General features: G+C 35.7%; 1 pseudogene; it reads right to left on the bottom strand.

The window, feature by feature from the left end:
* LOC125412124 (mediator of RNA polymerase II transcription subunit 13-like) overlaps positions 1–24,691 on the bottom strand; it is a 41,901-nt pseudogene that overhangs the window by 5,206 nt on the left and 12,004 nt on the right.

Below are 24,691 nucleotides of genomic sequence, written 5' to 3'. Positions count from 1 at the left end.
GAACCCTCCATGCATCTCTGGCATGAAATCAATTTGATCATGGTAGATGCTTTGATATCATCTTTCATTTGTTTTGCCAGTATTTTATTGAGCAATTTTGCATCAATATTCATGAAGGAAATTGCCTTGTAATTTGTTTTCTTATTTGCATCTTTGTGTGGTTTGGGTAACAAGATAAGTGTTACCTCATTGCAGTGGGAACACCCTCCACCAAAACCTTTAAGATACCAGTCCATTTTGGCATGGTCTCTTATACTATTACTATAAATGTAGCCACAAATCCAGTCTTCCTCTCTCTCTCTCTCTCTCTCTCTCTCTCTCTCTCTCTCTCTCTGCTGCTGCTGCTGAATTCAGTTTCTGCTCCCAGTCTGTGCTGAGGACTGTGATCTCTGAGTCCACTCCTAAATAAAGAACCCTTCATTATACTCAATTATGAGCTAATGTGAAGTTATAGTATCCATCTTCATCTGTTACCCACATGAATCCCAACTCCAGGCCTACTGGGATAAGCCCAAAAGATCCACAGCCCAGAAGGTCTCCCACTCCTGTCTTGATTTCACCTACTAAGTGTTTTTTTTGTATCAATACTATGCCACAAAGAAGCTACCAAGTGGTAACTTGGCAATTTCTATGCTCATGCATGCTTCATCTCCTGCCACTTTTGCTACCATGTGGAAACTTGTGCAATCCAGTTTGTGTTCCATGCTCATGAGCTCTGGGCTCCTTAGTATTCTGATCACCTAATACCTCTTTTCATGTACAGAATTGACTTAATTGCTTTTAATTTGTCAAGTAAAGTATATTTGTCAGTATTTAACCAGGTGCCAACACACAGAACCAAAGTGGTGTGGGACTGGTTACTCCACCACTGGTCATGTCTCTCAGCTGCCAGTCACATCAGTCCACCACATGGCTGCCACCAACACCTGCTGGCTAATAAAGATTATTACACCTACAGCAATTTAATGAAATCTCCTAATGGAGGTAAGTAAATTAATAAATTTGAAAGTTATACAATGGCTAAAATATTATAACTGAGGAATTAATATCCTTTTTGTTTCTACTATACATATTCTGCAAGGCTTATATGATTTTTCTGATATATCCATATATTGAATATTGAAACTTAGCTTTGCTTTTCATAATATATCCTTAAAAATTGTTTGATGACAGAGCCAAGAATCAGGCACTCTTGGAAATGAAACAGTCTTTCCAGACTAATAATGAACAGCTAGATTATAGGATTAATAACATCAAAATCAAAAGTTAGTTAAAAAAATAATACCATTGAAAAGGATAACATTTCTTTGACAGACAAAAAATCAATCCATGTTAAAGGATACTGAGAAATTATCTGAAAGAATTCATACTGTCGAATTTGACAATAAAAATCTGTTAAAAGTTTATGATAGGGTATCAGATAAATTATCTCTGCAGAAAGGGAATCTGCTTGCTATCCAAATAATGTCCAAAGAAGAGATGTTATTTTTAAATGAAAAACTTCATACTTTGGAATAGCATGTGCAGAATAAAAACCAAAAACTAGGTGCATCAATGAGATCACTAGAAATATATACAGGTCAAGAGATTCAGGCTTTACAAAAGACAGTAGTAAAAACACTTGAAAAGACTGAAGAATTATCAGAGCTCATGAGTAGGGAGAGAAGGTACAAGGACAAGATTTGACATCACCAGTACTTATTAGAGTCAGAAATGACTTACCCAGGGTTTTAGCTTCCATACCTGTAATCACTTCTGGAAAAGCTTCAAGTTCTAAATGCCTGAAAGGATTCAAAGAATATAGATGGAAACTTATAGATTTCAATGGACTAAAAGAAATTAAGCAAGCAGTAATATCTTATGGCCTGTAGTCACTATTTTTAGTAAGAGAGTAAAGACATGGGCTTCTTGCAATATAGCTTTTCCACATGTTTGGCCTCAATTAGTTTCTACCATCCTGGAAAATGACCTGCAAGTACTGAGGAAATACTATTTGAGAAGAGGGAAAAATTTTAGAACAATGGGGAAAAGCAAAAGGATTTGAAGCTTCCCAAGTTCAAATTCTTAGCAAGGGCACTTATTCTGACCCACAGGATCAAGTTTTTATCATAAACACATTTTGTCCCTATGCCACTCAGCAGTTTTAAATGATTAGGACATGATTCAAGAGCCAGGGAAATAAACTAAATCATGTTTTATGGTTAAACAAGGCCAAAAAGAACCCGTTGTTGACTTTTTACAAAGATTAACTAAGGGTGTACAAATAGGAGTAACAGATCCAAATGCTGGAAACTCTGGTTTTTGAAAATGCCAACTTCAAATGCAAAAAGATACTTGGACCTTTCAAGGATAGATCAGCACCAATGGATGAAAGGATCCTGCATACAATGATTGTTGAAACATTTGACTATAGTACTAATGCTTAGGTAGGAGAAGTAATTTCCAAAGACAACAAAATTGTGGCTACCAAAGTTTCTTCCCTTCTCTCCTGGCGATTCGCAGGGCCGTGTGACCTCCGGCTTCCTGGAGTCTCTGCTCTAGCTCTGACTTGAGCGGATAACTTAGCAAGAACCTGGTTCTCTTTGTTATGGTGATTCCACTTGTATTCAAGGTCTTAGCAGTGAGCCTTTAGCCTGCCTCCCCTGGCTGACCCTGCCCGAGGGGCCGGGAAGCTTTAATCTTCTCCTCCTGCTTCTGGTTGGGAGGAGGCTTTGCCTTTTTGATCCTGGTTGCCCACTGGTATAAATATCTGACTTGAGTTTAATAAAGTTGCCATTTACTCTTGTAGATGAGCAGGGTTTCTTTGTGTGTGTGTCTTCTTTCCCAACCCTCAGGACAATGTCCCTTCTCGTGGGCCCGAGTTCAGGAAGCGCGCAGCCTGGGTCGGGCGTGGGTATCCATTGAGAAACGCAGACTCCCACACAAAATGACAAATGTTTTAATTGTGGTTGAATAGGACAACTGAGAAAAGATTGTAGAATTCCTAGAAATAATGTCTCCTCTGGAAATGACAAAAGTAGAAGTCTTAACCTTCTGGATTATGTAGAATATGTGGCAAACACCAACATTGGACCAACAAATGTATACCAACAAAAGACAGATATATAATCCTGATACCATCAGAAAACCCCTTGAGGGGCCTCTCTCAGGTCCCCAAGTTAAACATGATCCAGTCATTCTCAGTCACTGTGGAGAACATGTCTCACCTGGAAGATGAAAATATCCCTTGCCTGCTGTAAAACAAAACAAAACAAAAAACATACTGTCTGAACGATGAAATAAACATGGAGGATGAATCAAAAATTCCAATGAAAATAGGAAGGGTATATTTTGGCAGTTTTCTATAGACGATCCAAGATCAAAGCTAAGAATGCATATAAATAACATTGTAATTGAGGGATTTGTGAACATAGATGTGGATGTGACTATCATTACTTTAGAATTTTGGCATTCAAATTGGCCACTTCAAGAGGCAGATGTTCAATTCCTAGGAATTGGAACCCTATATCAAGTGAAACAAAGCATGAGATTGATTGAATGCATAGGGCCAGAAGGACAGAGGGAAGGCTCATGAGGCCATATGTGGCTCATATCACAGTAAATTTATGAGGTCATTACCTGCTGCAGTAATAGAATATCCAATTTTACATTCCTTCGTAATTACCTTAAAATTACCATTATAAGGTACTATAGGCAAAAGTCACCAGCCAGCTAAGCTGTACAAGAAAACAAAGCAACTAGTAAACCTTTAGAGCCCTAACTTTAAAATGGTTAAAAGAGAAACCAGTATGGATTAAATAATGACCTTTAACAGAAGAGAAACTACAGGCTTTAGAACAACTGATACAGAAGCTAATAGGTGCTCACCATATAGAAGAATCAACCAGCCCTTGGAATTCTCCTGTACTTGTTTATAAAATAAAATCTGGAAAGTAGAGAATGGTAACCTATCTAAGAGCTGTCACTAAGATAAATGAACCTATGACTCCTCTATAATCTGGAATTCCTTTGCCTTCCATGTTATCTAAAGGATGACCTCTTATAGATATTGATTAAAATATTGTTTCTTCACTACACCCTTACAAGAAAAGGAAATAGAAAATGTTGCATTTACAGTGCCCACTTATAATTCTCAGCCTACTAGGAGATATCAACAGACTATCCTCAAACAGGGAATGCTTAATAGCCCCATCCTGTGTGAATGCTTTATAAGTCAACTGTTGTAAGTAGTATGAAACAAAGCACTTACAGTTCTGTTGAAAAGACAGAATTATATGATAAAGGTCAGGCAGTTATATAAAGGTCAAACCAAAATATAAAGAATATGTTAAACAAGCGGGAAGGGAATACTGGACCAAAGCAAGCCTGAAAATCCACAAGACAAACTCTACACTCTGCGGTCTCCATGTCTGATGTCAACATGTTCTTCTTATCTCCAACTCATTATACCTTTGTTGACTACAAAATTCTTTTATCTCTTAAATTGTTATCAGCACTCATTGTCACAATTCTGGTATCTCCAACACCTTGAAGTTGCCACCAAAATCTAGGTTTCACCTTCAGAATTTCATGCAATGTTATTTTTCCTCCATGCAGAAAACGATCCCATAACTCCTGTTATTCTTAACTTTAGAATGAGAACCACGTGACTGAAGCCACATTCTTCTTGCCAGAACTTGGGTATTTCTACTACTGTATTTGTATACTCTTTCAGTTATTGATGTTTAACTTGCTACATATACTTTAATTGCTTTTCACAAATTGGAAGCTTAGATTCATGAAGTCTTGTTTTTATTCAATTTTTTTTCTTTAAACTTTTTATCTCTTTGAGCACTGAACTTGGCTCCAACATGTAAGTTTTTGTCCAGGACCTGCACATTTTGTATTTCTTTTTGAGCTATCTACTCCTTTTCATGATAGCTTTGCAAAAAGTAATCACTAATAGTCATGTGGCACAGTTAACATTAGGTTGTTTTGAAATCTTCTCTGCCAATGCCATTAACCCAAAACTCTTTGATTTAGTCTAAGGCAGATTTTTAGGTAAGGGCCAGAAGTAGCCATATTCTTTGCTAAAATATTACAATGTTCTCTAATTCAGCTGCTAATATTCTTTCCCTCTTAAACTTCTTGAGCTGGAATGCTTCAGGTTATATCACTCTGAGAATCATTGTGCATGCTCATTCAATTGCCTATACAATCCCTACTTTAAGTATTCAACAGTTTCTAGTCCAAAGTCACAAAGTCTTCCATATTCATCCAATAAGTCATGGTTAGGTACCAACTTCTATCTTAGTTACTATTCTATTACTGTGAAAGCCACACCATGACCAAGGTAACTCTTACAAAAAGATTCATTGAATGCTTACCTACATTTTCAAAGGGTTAGTTCACATGACATGGAGTATGGTTGCAGGAAGGTTGGAATGGTGCTGGATAAGTATCTGAGCATCTGAGAACTGTGTCCTTATCCATAGGCCCATATCTTCTCGTACATCCCAACAGTCCACCAACTGGCAACTAAGCATTTGAATAATGAATTTATGAGGACCTCAAGTGATCCAATTTGTAAATGCAGGTTCATCAACACACTTCTTATTTTGTCATTCCTTCCTGAAGTTTTCTGTTTGGTCTGAAATAACTGTATTTTCCCCTTAATTTATAATATGCTTTGAAATCTGAATAACAAGGGTGACAGGTATTTTTGGTTTTGGTTTGTTTGTTTTTTATTTAAAATATGTTCCAACACTGTGCTCTGGCTTCTATAATTTTCAATGAAAAGTGAGTTCTCAGTTTTGTTATTGTTGATTGTTACCACTTTAAAGGAATAGTAATATTTTGTTTTATTTAGCAGTTACTATGACAAATCTGCTTGTTTTCTTTTATATTTGTTTGTTACGTGAGAATGATTGAATCTAAAGCTTATTCAATTAGTTAAAAACAATAAGCACTCTTGACCAGTAGTTCTTCAAATATTGCTTGTTTTGCCTTCATTTTTTTCTTCCTTTGGGAACTTAAAATGATATTTTCTGATCCTAGATTGCTACTCTCTGCCTGGTTCCTTACTCTTTAATGTTTTTTTTTTTCTGACTAGAAAATGTCAAGAGGATGACCCCATCATGCTATGACTAAATAGGTAGTTCTTGCTGTGCTAAGGCACAGTGCTCCTAGCAATGAATTCAGTTTTGCCTTCCAAATTATTTCTCTTTTGGGACAATAGATTTGATTGACTTCAATTTACCGACATTATTTACAAATACTGCAATTTAAAAGATATTTATCTTGGCATCAATTACTATATGACTTATAACTTTGTAAATTTATAAAGAAAAGTACTAAATATTTGGAAATGTAAGAGGGGAGGACTTTGGGGAAATGCTCATAAGATTCAAGTGGATGGAGACCCAGCAAATATATTGCGATACCATTGCTGATACTGATAACCACAAAGAGAGAAAGTTGCCCTTCTTTTGTCAAGAGAATGTGTAGCACTAGGTTAGCTCCTGTCAACAGAAGTTAAGATAGAATTTGTGTTCAGAAAGTGGCTTCTGAGCTGTGTGGAAATGGTAAACATAGAAGTTAATTCTGTAAGTATTCAGGATTAAACCCAGTACTTCATATATTGTAGCTTAGTGATATAACACTAGATACAGCTCTTCCTGTATATTTATTCTGAAACATTGGTGCTTTCAAATACAGACATTCTGTCCATTTTTAGGCATCTATGGAGAAACTATCCATTTACATCCTGATTACTGAGTGAAGTTATGAATACATTTAGACTATAAGGATCCTTGAAGTTCATCTAAGTGACCTTTCCAGAGGTTTCTGGGGGAAGCACTAACAAAATTTTTGGAGAATTGGCTTCTTTTAGCTTCACAATTTAGATGGTATTTTAGTGAATATTATGAATAATAACAAAAACCTTTCTTTAAAAATGTCTCTCTCTCCCTGCCCCTTTCTTTAAAAATGTCTCTCTCTCTCTCTCTCTCTCTCTCTCTCTGCCTCTGTCTCTCTGTGTGTATGTATGCATGTATGTATTTATTTTTATCTGTTTATCTGGTATTGTGAAAGGGGGCTTGTGTACCAAATTGCATTTGAGGAGTATCGAGAACAATTTGTTGAAGTCAGTTCTTTCACTCTATAATTACAATGCCAAAAACACAATTCCTGTCATCAGGCTTGATAACAAGCCATCTCATACACTATGCAGTCTCAATGGCCCAAAACTTTCCATTGTTTGTAGTTTGGGTTCTACATTATAGTGTTTTTTTAAAATCACTTTGATTTTGATTTGTATACATGTTTGTATGTCTATGTGAGTATATACTGTATGAGTGTAGTGTCCTCAGAGTCCACGATAAGGCAGTTGTACATTTTTGTATATCTACTAGACACAGACTAGAGTCATTAGAGAGGAATGAGTCTAAATTGATAAAATAACTCCATGAGATGCAACTGTGAGATTTTATTTTTCATTTAGTGATTAGTGCTGGTCCTGGGTTCTATAAGAAGTTAGACTGAAACAGGCCATGGGAAGCAAATCAGTAAGTAGATCCCCTCTATGGCCTCTGCATCAGCTCCTGCCCTGTTAGAGTTCCTGTTCTGATTTCCTTCAGTGACGAACAACAATGTTGAAACGCAAGGCTAATGAACACTTTCTTCCCCAACTTTGTGTTTCATCACAGCAATAGAATCCCTAACCAAAATAGTGGTAAATTCTTTGGAAGTCATCTCTTCAATAGCCATTGAGAAACAAATCTGGAAAGTAAACTAGATAGTAAAACTTATGATCTGGGGTGAGTGACCAGTTAACCAGCTAGACAGCTCAGTCTCTAGGCTCTAGGCCTCAGGCAAAACCCTGGGACCTTTCCCCACCAACCTTGGCTGCAGTATTCTGCCAGCAGGCAGGTAGTTGACTACTCCAGCACCCTCACCTCTGAATCTGTAATCTACAACTCCACTCCACCCCAAAACTTACCTATTCCCCATGAATAACTAGACACAGGCTGCAAGTTCACAGAGCAGACAAAGGAGCAAGTAACCAGTCCTTCAGCTGGACAAGGCCTTCTACAGGCAGGTAGCTACAGAACCCACCATCAGACCCTGTAATCTACAAGTTCCATTCCACCCTCAACCACTCCCATCCTTGAAGACCCTGTGATACAGACAGCAAAAGGGACATTTGACCCAACAAAGGATCCCTGAGACAGAGACACCCACTACAAGGATTGAACCCAGAGATCAAAGCACCACATGCACCAATTGGAGGAGAAGATGGGTAGTAACAAATATAAGAATACATTCAACAACCTAAGGAGCAAGATGGCAACAACAGAACTTAGTGGTCCTAATATTGGAAGACCTGAAAATCCTAACCCAGGAGAAGCAGAAGAAAATGACATTAAAGATAACAATATGAAGATAATGGAGACCCTTAGAAAAGAAATAAAAAAGATCAGTAAAAGAAATCGAGGAAAACACAAACAAAAATTAGAAGAAATCAATAAATCTTTTAAAGAATGCGAAGAAAACAAAAAAAATCAAACAGGTGAAGCAAATAGTTGAAATAATTCAAGACTTGGAAATTGAAATAAAGGCAATAAAAAACACAAACTGAAAGAATTATGAAAATGGAAAATCTGATTAAATTAGCAGGAACTACAGATAAAAACATACCCAAAAGAATTCAAGACAAAGAAGAGAAAACCTCAGGAGATGAAGATATGATAAAGGGAATAGATTGATCTGTTAAAGAAAATGTTGAATCCAACAAATTATTAACACAAAACATCCAAGAAATCAGGGAAACCAGGAAAAGATCAAATATAAAAATAATAAGCATAGAAGGAGAAATGCAGCTCAAAGTCACAGAAAATATATTCAACAGAATCATAGAAGAAACTTTTGCCAACCAAAAAAAGATGTGCCTATGAAGGTACAAGAACTTTACAGAACACCAAATAGACTTAACCAAAAAAATAATCTCCTAAAATATATATAATCTCTGAAAATATAAAAATCAAAACACTGAAATACAGAATAAAGGAAAAATATAGGAGGTACAAAGGAAAAAGGAGGTCAAGTAACATATTAAGAAAGATCTATTGGAATTGAACCCTACTTCTAAATGGAGACTTTGAAACCCAGTAGGTCATGGACAAATGTGTTGCAAACACTAAGAGATGATGGAGGCAAACCTAGAATCCTATACCCAGCAAAGCTTTAATTACCATAGACAGAGAAAACAAGATATTCTATGACAAAACCAGATTTAAGCAATACCTATAAACAAATCTAGCCTTATGGAAAGTACTATAAGGAGAATTCCACTGAAGGAAGTTAGCTGCACCCATGAAAAAAAAGGGAGCAGATAACCTCACACCAGCAAACCACAAAAAAAAAAAAAAATAGAAACACACTTGTACTTGACCCCTCAAGTAACAGGAGTTAACAATCACTGGTCATGAATATCTCTCAATATCAGTAGACTCAATTCACCTATGTAAAGGCATAGGTTCATAGATTGGATGCAAAGAACAGGATCCATACTTCTGTTGCATATAAGAAACACACTTCAAACTTAAAGACAGATATTACTTCAGAGTAAAGCATTGAGAAAATGTTTTTCAAAGAAACAAACTTATGAAACAAGTGTGTGTAACTATCCAAATATCTAACAAAATAGGCTTTAAACTAAAGTTAATCAAACCAGATGGAGAAGGACACTTCATACTCACCATAGGAAAAAATCAATGAAAAAGATGTCTCAATTCTGAGCTTCTAAACCCCAATGAAATAGAAGCAGCACTAAAGCATAAATCCCACACACTAATAATAGGAGATTTCAATACTTCACTTTAATCAATGAACAGGTTTCCAGGCAGAAACTTAACAGAGAAATAAGAGAACTAATAGATGTCATGACTAAAAGGGACTCAAAGGATAGCTATAGAATCCAAACACAAAAGAATACACCTTCCACTCAGCACCTCATGGAATCTTCACAAAAGTTGACCACATGCTTAATAACAAAGTAAACCTCAACATATTACAAAAAATTGGAATAGCCCCATATCTTATCAGTTTACCATGACTTAAAGTTAGAATTCAACAACATTGGCAATAGCAGAAAGCCTACAAACTAATGGAAGCTGAACAATTCTCAACTTAATCATTCCTGGGTCAATGAAGAAATAAAAAAAAAAGAAATTAAAACTTTCTAGAATTCAATAAAAATGAAGGTACCACATAGCCAAGAACATAGGATGACACTATAAAAACAGTTCTAAGAGGAAAGTCCATAGCACTTGTAACATGAGGGGCCGGCTTGTTGGGGTTTCTGTCCCGCCCGGTACCCCAAAGCCGGCAACTCCCAAGGAAAATCACACACAAGACTCCATAAGATTATAAACTGATTGGCCCATTACGTCAGGCTTCTTGTTAACTCTTATAACTTATGTTACCCCATTATCTTTATCTACGTTAGCACATGGCTCAGTACCTTTTCCAGTGGGGCAGCTTTCATCTTTCCTCTCCGGTGGTCTGGGCAGAACTGGAAGCTTCCTGCTTCCCAGAATACTCCCAGTCTCTTTGCTCCACCCCTACTTCCTGTCTGGCTTTCCTGCCTATACTGCCTGCCTGGCCAATCAGCGTTTTATTAAAATATGATTGACAGAATACAGACAATTCTCCCACACAAAGCACTAGGTACCTACATAAAGAAAGTTTAGAAATCTCACACATAACAGAACACCTGAAAGCTCTAGAAAAAGGGAGCAGAATTAATCAGGAGGAGCAGATAACAGGAAATAATCAAACTGAGGCCTAAAACCAATAAAACAGAAACAAAGAAAAACAATGCAAAGAATCAATAAAACAAAGAACTGGTTCTTTGAGAAAATCAACAAAATAGGCAAACTTTTATCCAAACTTAAAAAAAAAGAGAGATATTCAAATTTAAAAAAAACGAGAATTGGAAAGGAGGACATAACAATAAAAGCACAGGGATGGATGGTTTCAACTAAGAATTCTATCACATACAAAACTCAAATTTAAATGGGTCAAAGGATTCAACATAAATCCAGTGACATTGAACCTCAAAGAAGAGAAAGGGGAACATAGCCTTCAACTCATGAGCACAGAATTCTACTTCCTCAATATAAGATAAGTAGCACAGACACTGACAGTAACAATTATAAATGGAATCTCCTGGAAATGAAAAGCTTCTGTAAGACAAAGGACACAGCCAATTGAATGAAAAAAGATATTCACCAGCTCCACATCAGATAGAGCACTGACCTCCAAAATATATAAAGAACTGAAGAACCTAGACACCAAAATACCAAATAATCCAATTAAAAGTAGGGTACATATCTAAACAGAGAATTCTCAACAGAAGAATATCAACTGACCTACAGACACTTAAGATTTTTGCTCAAAATCCTTAGGCACTAAGGAAATGCAAATCAAAATGAATATGAGGCACCATCTTATCCCAATTAGAAAGCCTAAGATCAAAAACACCAATGATAGCCTATGTTGGAGAGGGTGTGGAGTAAAGGGAACAGCAAATTTCCTTTGCTGGTTGAAATGCAAATGAATACAGCTACTTTGAAAATCAGTATGGTGATTTCGCAGAAAATTGGGACTCAATTTACCTCAACACACAGCAATACCACTCTTAGACATATATCCAAAGGATGCATACTCACACTACAAAGACATTTGGTCAACTTTGTTTATTACAGCATTATTTGTAATATCCAGAAAATAGAAATAACCTAGATGTTTATTCACTGAAAAATTTATAAAGAAAATGTGGTACATTTACATAATGGAGTACTATTCAGGTGTAAAAACCAATGATATCTTGAAATTTAAAGTCAAATAGATTGAACTAGAAAAAAATCTTGAGTGAGGTAACCAAGACCCAGAAATGTAAACACAGTATGTACTCAGAAATAAATGGGTATTACATGTAAAGCAAAGGATAATGAGCCTATAGTCCAGGACCCCAGAGAAGTTAGTTAACAAAGAGAAACCTAAGAAAAACACATAAATCCTGAGAAGGGGAAATATACAAAGTCTCCTGAGATAATTGGGACCATAGGGAGAATAAGAGGGAGGGAGGGGTTGGGAATGGGAGAAGGAGAGGGATAGGAGAACATGAAGGAATGGGATGGCCAAGATTGGGGAAGGACAGAGAAGGAGAGGAAGGAAAGGGATATCTTGATTGAGATAGTCATTTTTGGGCTAGCTGAAAACCTGGCAGTAGGCAAATTCCCAGGAATCAACAAGGATGACCCCAGTTAAGATTCCTAGCAATAGTGGGGAGGGTACCTGATCTGACATATAATCTGATTGATGACTACCTTAATTGTCATTGTTCATTCAACAACTGATGGAAGCAAATGCAGAGATACACAGCTCAGCACTGGAATGAAGTCTGAGAGTACAGTGGAAATAAGGGAGGTACAATAGTATAAGCAAATGGATCAAGATCATTCTGGGGATACCCATAAGAACTTGAGCTAGTGGAAGCTCTCTGAGTCCAGATTGATAGTGGGGTAACCTGAATAGAACATAACAAGACCATCTGAATGTGGGTGCCAGTTGCATGACTGGGGTACTCCGTGAGGTCACTTGCAGTGGGAAAAGGACTTACTGCTAGTGATTGAACTGACTTTTTTGGAGCCCATTCTATTTGGAGTGATACCTTGCTCATCTTAGATATAGAAAGGAGGACCTTTGTCAGGCCTCAAAATAAAATAAAATGTCAGATTTGACTCCTCATGGGAAGCTTTACCTTCTGAGGAGTGGATGAAGTTTGGAGTGGGGGGAAAGTGGTGGTAGCAGGAGGATGGAAGGGAGTGAAAACTGATTGGTATGGCATGTATAATGAGAAAATATTGCTTTAAAATAAAATTATGATATTAAATTCTCTCTTGACCAAAGGATGATTCATAAACTACCAGGAAAAGAATTTTAAGAGTTCTAGAAGTGGTCAGAAAAATAATAGTTTTGGGAAGATGTAAATTGGTTCCCAAAAGAGGTCATTGAAGATCAGGCTATTTGGACACATGCTAGTCACTGTCAGTGTCCCTGCTATACCATATTCTATAGAGAATCATTGATTGCTTTTGTATATACATATACCAGTAAAGTGGTGGCTAATTTTTTTTCTTAATTTACAGCCATATATAATTTATAATAAGACTATTAGTATATATTTTAATGAAAAGTAACATTTATTGAATGTCTATGATTATAGTGTCAACATACAATATTACATCATCACTAGGGCAAGAGTTATTAAACTTATACTTAGGAAATTACATGTTTCTTCTTTTTATCTAAGGAACCAATATTTACTCTCTTTTAAAAGCTATATGTATTTCTTCTCTGAATTTCATCATTGATAAAACAATTTCCAGTTTGAAAGGAGACTTGAGAGAAATATATGTCTACGTGTGTATTGAACACTCAAGTATCTTTAATTTTTTAATAATTTTTAGATAGAGGTTTACGTATAAGATTTTTCTGTTAGTCTCTTTAGTGTCAAAATAGGAATGTGTTCTTGGGAGCCTTATTGGTTATTAAGCGGTACATAATAAATGGTTGGGAAAGAGGCTCCTTAGATTTAGTATGAACTGGGGAAACTTCAAGACTTGAACTCAATGTTTATATTGCACAGAAAAAAGTTGGATGTGATCATTAATGTTTGTGATCTGAATCCTGAGAGGCAAAGACAGTAGATTCCTGAGGATTCCTACCTAACCAGCTTCACCTCCTTGTGAAGTTCCATAACATGAGAGCCTGTCTTGGTAGACAAGTCAAACCATACTTAACAAAGAGCAGCAGAATTTGTTCTTTCGTCCCTTCACACCCAAGCACCTGGATATTCAATTGTGCATTTGTACAAATACATACACAAACACAATGACTGAGTACAACTATCCAAATGTAATTGAAGCAACCATAAAGGGGATTGAAAATTATTTCAGATAATTATAATTTGAAATGTTATGTTATTTTAAAATCAGTTTTAAAAAGACATCATTATTTTACTGATCCTGCAGCTGTTCAGTCCCAAATAAACACACAGAGGCCTTTACTAATTATAAACTCTTTGGCTGATAAGCTCACGGGTATTATTATCTAGCTCTTACAACTTAAATTGACCCATAATTCTTGTTTACATTTAGCCACATGGCTTGGTACCTTTTCTCATTAAGGCATTCTCATCTTGCTGACCTGGTGACTGACACTCTGTCTTTGCTCTTCCCAGAATTCTCTTAGTCTGGTCACCTCACCTATGCTTCACACCTACACACACACACACACACACACACCGAGAGAGAGAGAGAGAGAGAGAGAGAGAGAGAGAGAGAGAGAGAGAGAAAGCAAAATGACTAAGCCCAACTATCCAAAGGTAATCCAAGCAACCATAAAAAGGATTTTAAATTATTTAAATTAATTATGATTGAAATTTTATGCTATTTTGGAACCAGTTTTTAAAAAGAAATTATTTTTAACAGTGTCACATCACTTATCCATCCCTACAGGCTTATGAACTGTTAGGTGTGCTAAGTTGAAATCATCTATTAATCTTTCATTGCCTTCCAGGATTCCTGTGGGAGGAGAATGCTTACCGAATTGTTGGTATGATGAAGAGTTGGCATTCACATATGCATGTCTTCGTCTTGGATACAATTTTCACGGTAAGAATGGTGGTATATTAATATGAAGCCACAGCAAGAGCTCTTTTGTTAAACAAGGTTTAACAACTTCTCACTTGATTTTCACTGTAGAAATGAGAAAAATGCTATACAGAGAGATTCTAGATGTAGACATTTCTGCAGGCAGACAAAAGTTTTCTGTGTTACTTTTCTTGTTGTTTGTTATTTATGTTTTTTTCTTCAAAATCAAGAGATACTAATGTTCCTTTAAGTACAAACTGGGGATATCTGCTTGGGTTGTGACTTTGCCAGACATGCCTATCACAGCATCTCTAACTGCCACTGACAATGACAGTAGTCACCTGCGTACATTCAGTGAAGAATCACTTCTGCAGATTTTTTAAAAATGATTTCTGTGGGAGTTTTGACTCCTAGAATATTTAACTTTTTCATTCTTGTATAAAATGACTTTTTTTCTCACTCTGACATTTTAGTGATCAGAAGGTAGCTAGTCTCATATAAAAACAACCACAAAATGCAAGTGATGAGATGATGAGGAAATGCTAATGTATGTTTGAGAGAGTCAAAAGTGTCCATGGTCTTTAAAAACGTTACAGCAATGAGGTGATGTGTTTCCATCCTGATGATGATGGCCATGGGACAGGAATTTCATTAAAAGATGGTGCTTGTACATGTTGTGATGCAACTACTACAAGCTCAAAGGCTTGATTTGAAGGAAAAATGAAAGTCTGGTGTTTTTACATGAGCTGAAAATATTTCCCTGATCCTGTTATAATAAAATCCACCAGTGTTGAAAAATAGAAAGAATCAATGCACAGATTTCAAAATTTAGTCTCACACATTCAGAAAAATATTCTACTTTACTTCTATGTCAACTGCCTGAAAGATTTCAAGAAATAAGTAAGGAATAGGAAATATTGCCTAATTTTAGTAGAGAGAATGTCTCAGCACAGATTACCATGACAGGGGAGAAGGGAGCAGACTGGAGAAAAATCACTTTGGGGTAGTCAGTATATCTGAATGAACATTGTAGCGAAATCGGTGAATGTTTATGTAATTCACAATTAACCAATGGCCTAATATTCTAAACAGCATGAGATTGAACATTCAGTTTGATGATTGCTGCATCCAAAACAAATGAAATATCTGGATTCCAGAATCTAAAGTTGAAAATCTAGTTTTAAATTTTAACTTTGCTTAGAAACTAGCATTGGTTTCAACACTGATTTTACAGAATGTCCATCACTCTTGCTTCAGGACACAGCATTCATTCCCTGTATTTGAAGCAGTAAGCCAGGTGGGCTCTGTCTCCTAAGTTGTAAAATAAAACCAAAAGTACTAACCAATGTTTGAAGATGGCAAAGCCTGTTACTGTTGTGATTGGAGGGATTTTCTTTGCTCCTCACTGCTGTTACTTGCAATGCAGACCACTGTCACTTTCCCATCTGCTTATTTTTTTTTTGTATTTGACATTTCTCTGGTTCTTATAAGTACATCTTAAATTGATCCAGACATTTTTTTCTTTCTCAATTTTTATTTCTTTCTAAAGATCTGCTATTTCAACTGACAAGAAAAAGTTATTCAAAGGAAGACCAGGAGTTCCTTCCTGGAGGGAGGAGTCTGTAAAGTTCTTCAAGGATGGAAAGAACATGACAATCATGGGGTACAGAAAGAATGCTGAGGCCACATCAGGCAGAACTGTGGAGAGTGGATAAAAATGAGATAGAAATAAAAGCAGGAATTAAAATTTTCAGGTATTCGTGGACCATAGTATGAGATTTGCATTTTGTCTTAAAGATACAAGAGATTTTAGACAGCAAGCTAACATCCACAACAACCTTGAAATGAATTCAAAATGTAGTATTGGGACTAAGGTATAATCATGATGCAGCAATGAATACCATGACAGCAAACCCTAAGGTAGATGTGTGTTGTAGTTATAAGTAAGGCCCTCAGTAGTTGTTGGTAGATGAAAATGTGACAAAGAGTATGGGAAAGGCCAATTCCGTGGTGAGGTGAACCCTCAAAGGGTAAAACAGGCTGAGTGTCATGGTCTAGATTATATCCATCCATACTGGAATCCATAACCAACATTTGTTGGTGTGTTGCTAACTCTTGTTCCACATCATGCTCTCAGAACTTTTTCTTCCTTGGAAGGCCCAACAGAACATTCTGCATTTTCTGCAGACATGCTTGCTTAAAAGCTCAGTGAACTTTGATTCCCAGTAAAATATTAAGAGGATTCTTGGGGTCTATTCATTGATGAATATATACAGATTTTTAATTTGCAAAAATAGATCTTCCCATGTTGTCTAAGATTATAAGATAAGTTATTCAAGCATCATTCAACATTTGGCTTTTAGATAAAGCTATAGGGTAGTTAGACTGGGGATTCATTCAGTATATGTTCAAGGCTTGTGGTAACTTTCATGGAGAGTTCTAATGTAGGAAGAACCTCCATAAACACCAATCTTCTCTGTACCATTATGGAAGGGAAGTGTTAGTCTCACAATATTAAACACTTGCACCAACATCAGGAACTGGCACAGAAACAATAAATAGGCCCATGCATGCAGACAGAGGACCAGCTGGGAGAAAAACCTCATGATTGTGGATATGTTCAGGTAATTCCTGTCAGTTGTTAGACAAAATAAAATTTTGTCACAACAGAAATTGTCTCATATCATAATTCAGTTTTTTTCTGTTGATATCGTAAAATAAGCAGTTATTGGAACATGACGTACACTTTGGGAAAAACCCAAGAAGTTCACTTTATAAGGTTAAGTCTATTACTTTTGGGATAATTCCTATTAATTTCTCCAAAAAAAATTAGCACAAGCTATTTGCTATGGTTTATTGTCTTCCCATAACTTTTTTATTTTATCAGTAATAAAAGGCAGTATAATTTTTACTGGGTCTATACCTGATTGTTGACAAAGTCTCAATTTGCCATTTATAATTAATTCAAAGACCTTTTCCACACAAGTTTTTAATTTTTTACTTGGTTTCTGTGTTAAAAATATCCATTCTAAGATAATATCATCCCTCTGCATTGAAATTCTCATAGGAGAAATTCTGGAAGAGAATATGACTAGAATAAAATGAAGATTTGAATTCACCCTGTACACATGTACCTCCTGTAATTTTTCTTCAACAATTGTCAATCCCATTTCTGCTTCAACTGTGAATTCTCTGCGACTCTTCAAGTCTTTATTACCATCTAAGGTTTTTGTCTAAATGAATTATTAGATCAGGAGTAATCCCAACAGTCAGTCATAGATAGACTGTTGAAAGTCATTAAGAGTTTGCGACTGGTCTCTACTAATTTGTGCCCTTTGTTTTCTAATTTTCTGCAAACCTGTTTTAAAAGCTTTCTTTACTTCTTCAAACATTCTTTCTAAAGTATCTATGTTTGAATTAGATAGCGAAATGTCATACATGTAATGGTAAATTATAGACTTAGGAAATTGCTTACATATTATTTCCAATGGCTGACTTACAAAGAATTGGCACATAGAGAGGCTATTGAGAATTCCTTATGGGAGAATAGTCCATTGATATCTCCAAGTAGGCTGAGAATTATTTTAAGTAGGCACTGTAAAGGCAATTATTCCCTATCCTTTTTTTTGGTAAAGGTATACTGAAGAAACAATCTTTCAGATCAATAACTATAAGAGGCCGTCCTTTTGGTAATAGAGAAGTCAGGAGAGTTCCAGTTGTAGAGGGCTCATAGGTTAAATTACCTTATTGACAGCTCTTCAATCTGTCACCATTTTCCACTTACAAGATTTCTTTTTAACAACAAATACAGGAGAATTCCAAGGGCTCGGTGATTCTTCTATACGTCCAGCATTTGGCTTCTCTTATACCATCTGTTCTAAACCCTGCAACTTTTCTTCAGTTAGAGGCCACTGCTTAACCCATATTGGTTTTTCAGTTAACCATTTTAAAGGTAGGGCTGTTGGTACCTCTAAATGTTTGCTAGTTTCTTTATGTTCTTGTACAGCCTGAATGGCTGATGACCTTTGTGTATAGTACTTTATAATATCTTTCCCAGTATTATGAGTTTCTGGGACTGTGGGAATATTAATCTGGGTGTTCCATTGCTGTAGCAGGTTATGACCCCATAAATTTACTGCAATAATAGCCACATATGGCCTCAGTTTCCCTCTTACATTCTTGCCCATTTCAGTAAACACATCTCGTGCTTTGTATAACTTGAGATATGGTTCCAATTCCTAGTAATTGAACATCTTCCTCTTGAAGAGGCCAATTTTGCTGCCAAGATTCTGGAGTAATGATACTCACATCTGCACCTGTGTCTATCAAACCAACAATTACAATGCCATTTATATGCACTCTTAGCTTTGGTCTTTGATCATTTATAGAAGTCTGCCAGAATATATGTTTCCTATTTCTTATTGGAATTTTTGACTTATCCTCCATTTTATGCCATTATCTACAACAGTATGGTCTTTTACAGAAGGCTCTAGATTTTTCTAATTTTCCTGGTGCAACATGTCCCTCACAATGACTGGGAATAACTGGGCCACTTTTGGTTTGGTGGCCTACCAGAGACTCCTCCAGGAATTTCCCTATGTTATCAGGTTGCCTTGTCTGTCTTTTATTAATCTGCATTCATTGGTCCAATATCAGCCTTTACCATACCTTCCACATATACCTGAAGGTTGAGTCCTCCTGTTTTTGCCATCCCCACAGGATATATTATTCTTAGGAATTTTTTGTCTACAATCCCTTCTCAGATGTCCTACTCTACCACAATTAAAACATTTGGCATTTTGACATCTCCTGATTCTTTTGGGAATTGCTTCTCCTACCCAAGATTCAGTATTGTAGTCAAATGTCTCAGTGTTAATCTTATGCAGGATCCATTCTTCCATAGGTGCTGATCTAACTTTAAAGGCCCAAGTAGCTTTTTGCATTCTAAGTTGACATTTTCAAAAGCTGGAGATTCAATGAGTACTTGTCCAGTATTTGTGCCTGTTACTTCTATTTGTACAGCCTTAGTAAATCTTTGTAAAAAGTCACTAAAGGCTTCTCTCTGGCCCTGTTTAATCCTGGTATATGATTAAATTTATTTTCCTGGTTTTTGCATCTTGTCCCAAGCATTTAAGGCTGCTTTGTGGCATAGGGACAAGATTTGTTCATTGTAAAGAGCTTTAACCTGTGAGTCAGCATAAGTGCCCTCACCAAGAGTTTGAACATGGAAAGTATCAAGTCCTTTGCTTTTACCTGCTGTTTCAAAGTTTTTGCCTCTTCCCTGAAATAACATTTAAACTTCAATTGGTGCCAGTTAACTTAAATTGGATTGGTGCCAATCCAGGACTGCTGAAACTAATTGAATCCAGTCATGTGGTATTGCCTTGATACCAGAAGACCATGTCTTTATTATCCCCTAAGAAATGCTGAATGCAAGCCATAAGTTACAAAAGCTTGCTTAATTTATTTTAGATCACCCATTCCTTTAGGTATTCATCTATCTTTTTGGATCCTTTTGGGCCTTTAGAATTTGATGCTTTGTCATAGTAGATCACAGGATAGGAAGCTAAAACCCTGGGTAAGTCATCTCTGACAGCTACTGGTAATGTTGAATACTGCCCTTGTGTCTTTTTTTGCTGTTCATCAGCTCCAATAATTTTCTCAATCATTTCAAATCTTTTTACTAATATCATTTGTAAAGCCCGAATCTCCTGGCCTGTATATATTTCTAGTGATTTTATTGAGGCACCTAGCCTCCTCATTCTGCACATGTGATTCCAAGGTCTGAAGCTTCTCCTTTAAAGATAACAGCTCATCCTACTACTTAGATAGCATGAAGATTGCCATTCATCCTGGAGAGATACTCTATCTGCTAACCTATCATAACTTTTTAACAACTTGTGATTGTCAAATTCAAGTATAAATTATTTCAGATAACTTCTCAGTACCCTTAGATATGGATTCAGTCTCATATGTCAAATTAATGTAATTTTTTTAATAGTATTAATTTTTTACCTAACTATTTTCAATGATATTATTCCTGTCAACTAGCTATTATTAGTCTGTAAAGACTGTATCATTCCTAAAAGTGCCACATTCTTTCTTAATGATATAAAATGAAGAAAAAACTGAGTCCCGATATCCAGTAAATTGAAGTATCACCATATCCATATAAGCTTCGCAGAATAAAATTCATAGTATTAGCAAAAAACTTACTAAAAGTTTCAATATTAATGTAGTCTGCCATATTGATTTATTAATTACCTGTTTTGAGATCTGACAAATTGTTTTAGGTGTAATAATATTTATTGTCCAGCAGATGTCATGGTTGTAGATTCATGACTAGCAGTAATGAAACCAGTGGCAACAGGAATGGTCCTGAGCCACTTTAGTTTCCTGCCTTGGCACTGGTTAAATATTGAGAAATATGCTTTGCTTGACAAATTAAAAGCAATCAAACCAATTCCATATATGGAGCAAGAAACCCAGAACTCACGGGCAGACAGCACAAACTGGAAGCTGTACAAGTCTCCAAATGGCAACGAACCAAGCCAGGGCACCGCCCAGGGAATGTGGCAGTAATACATGTGCTCTTTCCCTTATTTCAAACAATATACTTTTTGTATATTATTATACAAAATATATTATTGTATATTTGATTACTTTTCTAAAGCCACTACAATAGTGGAACATATTCTTTTCTACTGTCAGTGTTTTATTTAATTTTTTTATTACAATAGTTGAACTTGTTTTATTTTAGTTAGAGTTTGTTTTAATTGTAACAGCTATACTTTCAAATAATTTTTCAAGTTTCCTTTTTTTAAAATTATTTAATATTTATTTATTTTTCTATAAAGATACTTTGTTCTTATGGTATTACCTTATGTATCATTACCAGTTCATGGCAAATTAAATGTTACCAATATTTTAGTATCTAAGATATACTTGTACAATTCTCTTTTAATTACATATAAGTTAAATAATACAAATACAGACAACTTTTCAGCATTGTAATCATCATTTCATTTATTTAAACAATTGTTTATTTGTTTTGAAAATCTTTCTATTTCATGATCAGAAAATCTAATAACATTTTTTTATTTTTTAATCATAAAAATATAGGTTTGAGAAAAGACACATGTGGAGTCTCTCTCAGAGATAGTCTATTAATTTTATATTCACTTATTTAACAATTTCAAATAAAATTCAGTTCATTACACCCCAAAATTTTATGTTCTTCTTGGTTTATTTAATGCTATATCAGAATCTTTTTCTACACATATTCTCTGAAAGCTTCACAATATGGCTTATTTTATGAAATACACTATTTTTTTATTAACTATGTTCCCTAGTGTTTCTCAGTATTCTTACAAATAGTTTTAAATAAGATCATTACCATTGCATAGCACTGAGCTGTTGTACAGGCTACCCACACTGAAGCACTCTGCTAATCATATCACATTGTATGACTTTGACTCTCGTGATTCACAATGAGGTACGGGTGCATACTTTGCTATGTGAATCCAAACCTGTTAAACTGTAAAATGAATTGTGAGAGACTATAATATAATCTGGGTAAATGAACAGGTACTACAGAGACACGTATAACAAACAGAATACAAGAGAGAGAAGAAGGAATCTCAGTTGCTGGAGAGGAAATGAACTCATTGTTCAAAGAAAACAGAAAATCCAACAAATTTTAACAGAAAACACCCAGGAAATTTGGGAAATCATGAAAAGACCAAACCTAAGAATAATAGGGATAAAAGAAGGAGAAGAATTTCAGCTCAAAGGCCCAGAAAATATATTCAACAAAGTTATAGAAGAAAACTTTCCCAACCTAAAGAAGCATATTCCTATGAAGGTAAAAGAATCTTATAGAAAACAAAATAGACTGGATCAAGAAAAAAATTCCATCGCCATATATTAATCAAAACACAAGACCTATAGAATAAGGAAAGAATATTAAGAGCTGCAAAGGAAAATGGTCATGTTACATATAAAGGTAAACCTATCAGAATTACACCTGATTTCTCAATGGAGACCATGAAAGCCAGAAGGTCTTGGATAGATGTGCTGCAGACACTAAGAGACCATGGATAGAAGTCCAACTACTATACACAGCAAAGCTTTCTTTTACCATTGAAAGAGAAAACAAGATATTCCACGACAAAAAGAGAATTAAACAATATGTATCCACAAACTTAGCCTTACAGGAAGTACTAGAAGAAAAACCTCAAACCAAGGAAGTCAACAACACCCTCAATAGCATAGACATCTGACAACCCTCCACCAGCACAACTCAAAGAAGTGAAACACACAAACATTGCCACCAAAAAAATAACTGGAGTTAACAACCATTAGTCATTAATATCACTTAATATCAATGTACTCAATTTATCTATAAAAAGGCACAGGTTAAGAGAATTGATACGAAAACAGGATCCAACATTCTGCTGTTTACAAGAAACACACTTTAACATCAAAGACAGACACCTGCTCAGAGTAAAGGGTTGAGAAAAGGTTTTCCAAGCACATGGACCTAAGAAATAAGTGGGTGTGGCTATCCTAATATCCAACAAAATTGATTTCAAATTAAAATCAATCAGAAGAGATGAAGAAGGACACTTTATACTCATAACACGAACAATTCATCAAGATGAAGTCTCAATCCTGAATATCTATGCCCCTAATATTAAAGCACCCACATATGTAAAAAAAAAACATTACTAGAACTCAAATCACACACCAAACCCCACACATTAATAGTATGAGATTTCAACACTCCCCTCTCACCAAGGAACAGGTCGACCATAACAGAAACTTCACAGAGAAATAAGAGAACTAACAGATGTAATGAATCAAATGGACTAACAGACATCTATATAACATTCCACTCAAACAAGAAATTTGAGTGACCTTCTTCTCAGCACCTCATGGAATCTTCTCAAAAATTTGTCACATTCTCAGTAACAAAGCTAACATCCACAAATACAAAAAAATTGGAGTAACCAACTGTGTCTTATCAGATCACCATGAAGTTAGAATTTAACAACAATTCCACCCCCAGAAAGCCTACAGATTCATGGAAACTTAAAAGTCAAATTCTTAACCACCTCTGGGTCAGGGAAGAAATAAACAAAGAAATTGATGTCTTCCTTGAATTCAGTGAAAATGAAAACACAACATAGCCAAACCTATGGGACACTATGAAAGCAGTGCTAAGAGGAAAATTCATATCACTAAATACCCACATAAGGAAAATGGAGAAAGCTCACATTAGGGACTAAACAGCACACCTGAAAACACTAGAAAAAAAAAGAAACAAACTTTCCCAGGAGAAGTAGAAGACTGGAAATCATCAAACTGAGGGCTGAAATCAACATAATAGAAACACAGAAAACAATCCAAAGAATCAATGAAACAAAGAGCTGGTTCTTTGAGAAAATCAACAAGATTGACAAACCCCTATCTAAACTAATCAAAAGGTGGAGAGAGAACATGCAAATTAACAAGATCAGAAATGAAAAGGGGGACATAACAACAGACACTGGGGAAACTTAGAGAATCCTTAGGTCTTACTACAATAGCCTGTATGCCACAAAAATGGAAAATGTAAAAGAAATGGACTTTTTTTTAGATAAATACATTATACCAAAATTAAATTAAGACCAGGTGAACAATTTAAGTAGACCTATAAGTCGGGAGGAAATAGAAGTTGCCATTAAAAACCTTCCAACCAAGAAAAGTCCATGGCCAGATGGCTTTAGTGCAAAATTTTACCATAACTTCCAAGAAGAGCTGATACCTATACTCCATAATGTGTTTCACATAATAGAAACAGAAGAATCATTGCCAAACTCTTTTTATGAAGCTACAGTTATGCTGATATCAAAACCACACAAAGACTCAACCATAAAAGAGAATTACAGACCAATCTCACTCATGAACATTGATGCAAAAATTCTCAATAAAATGTTGGCAACTGAATC

The sequence above is a fragment of the Myodes glareolus genome, chromosome 20, assembly GCF_982192425.1.
Source record: "Myodes glareolus chromosome 20, mMyoGla1.1, whole genome shotgun sequence".
NCBI classification, from domain to species: Eukaryota; Metazoa; Chordata; class Mammalia; order Rodentia; family Cricetidae; genus Myodes; species Myodes glareolus.
This window is presented reverse-complemented; position numbering and strand designations above follow the sequence as displayed.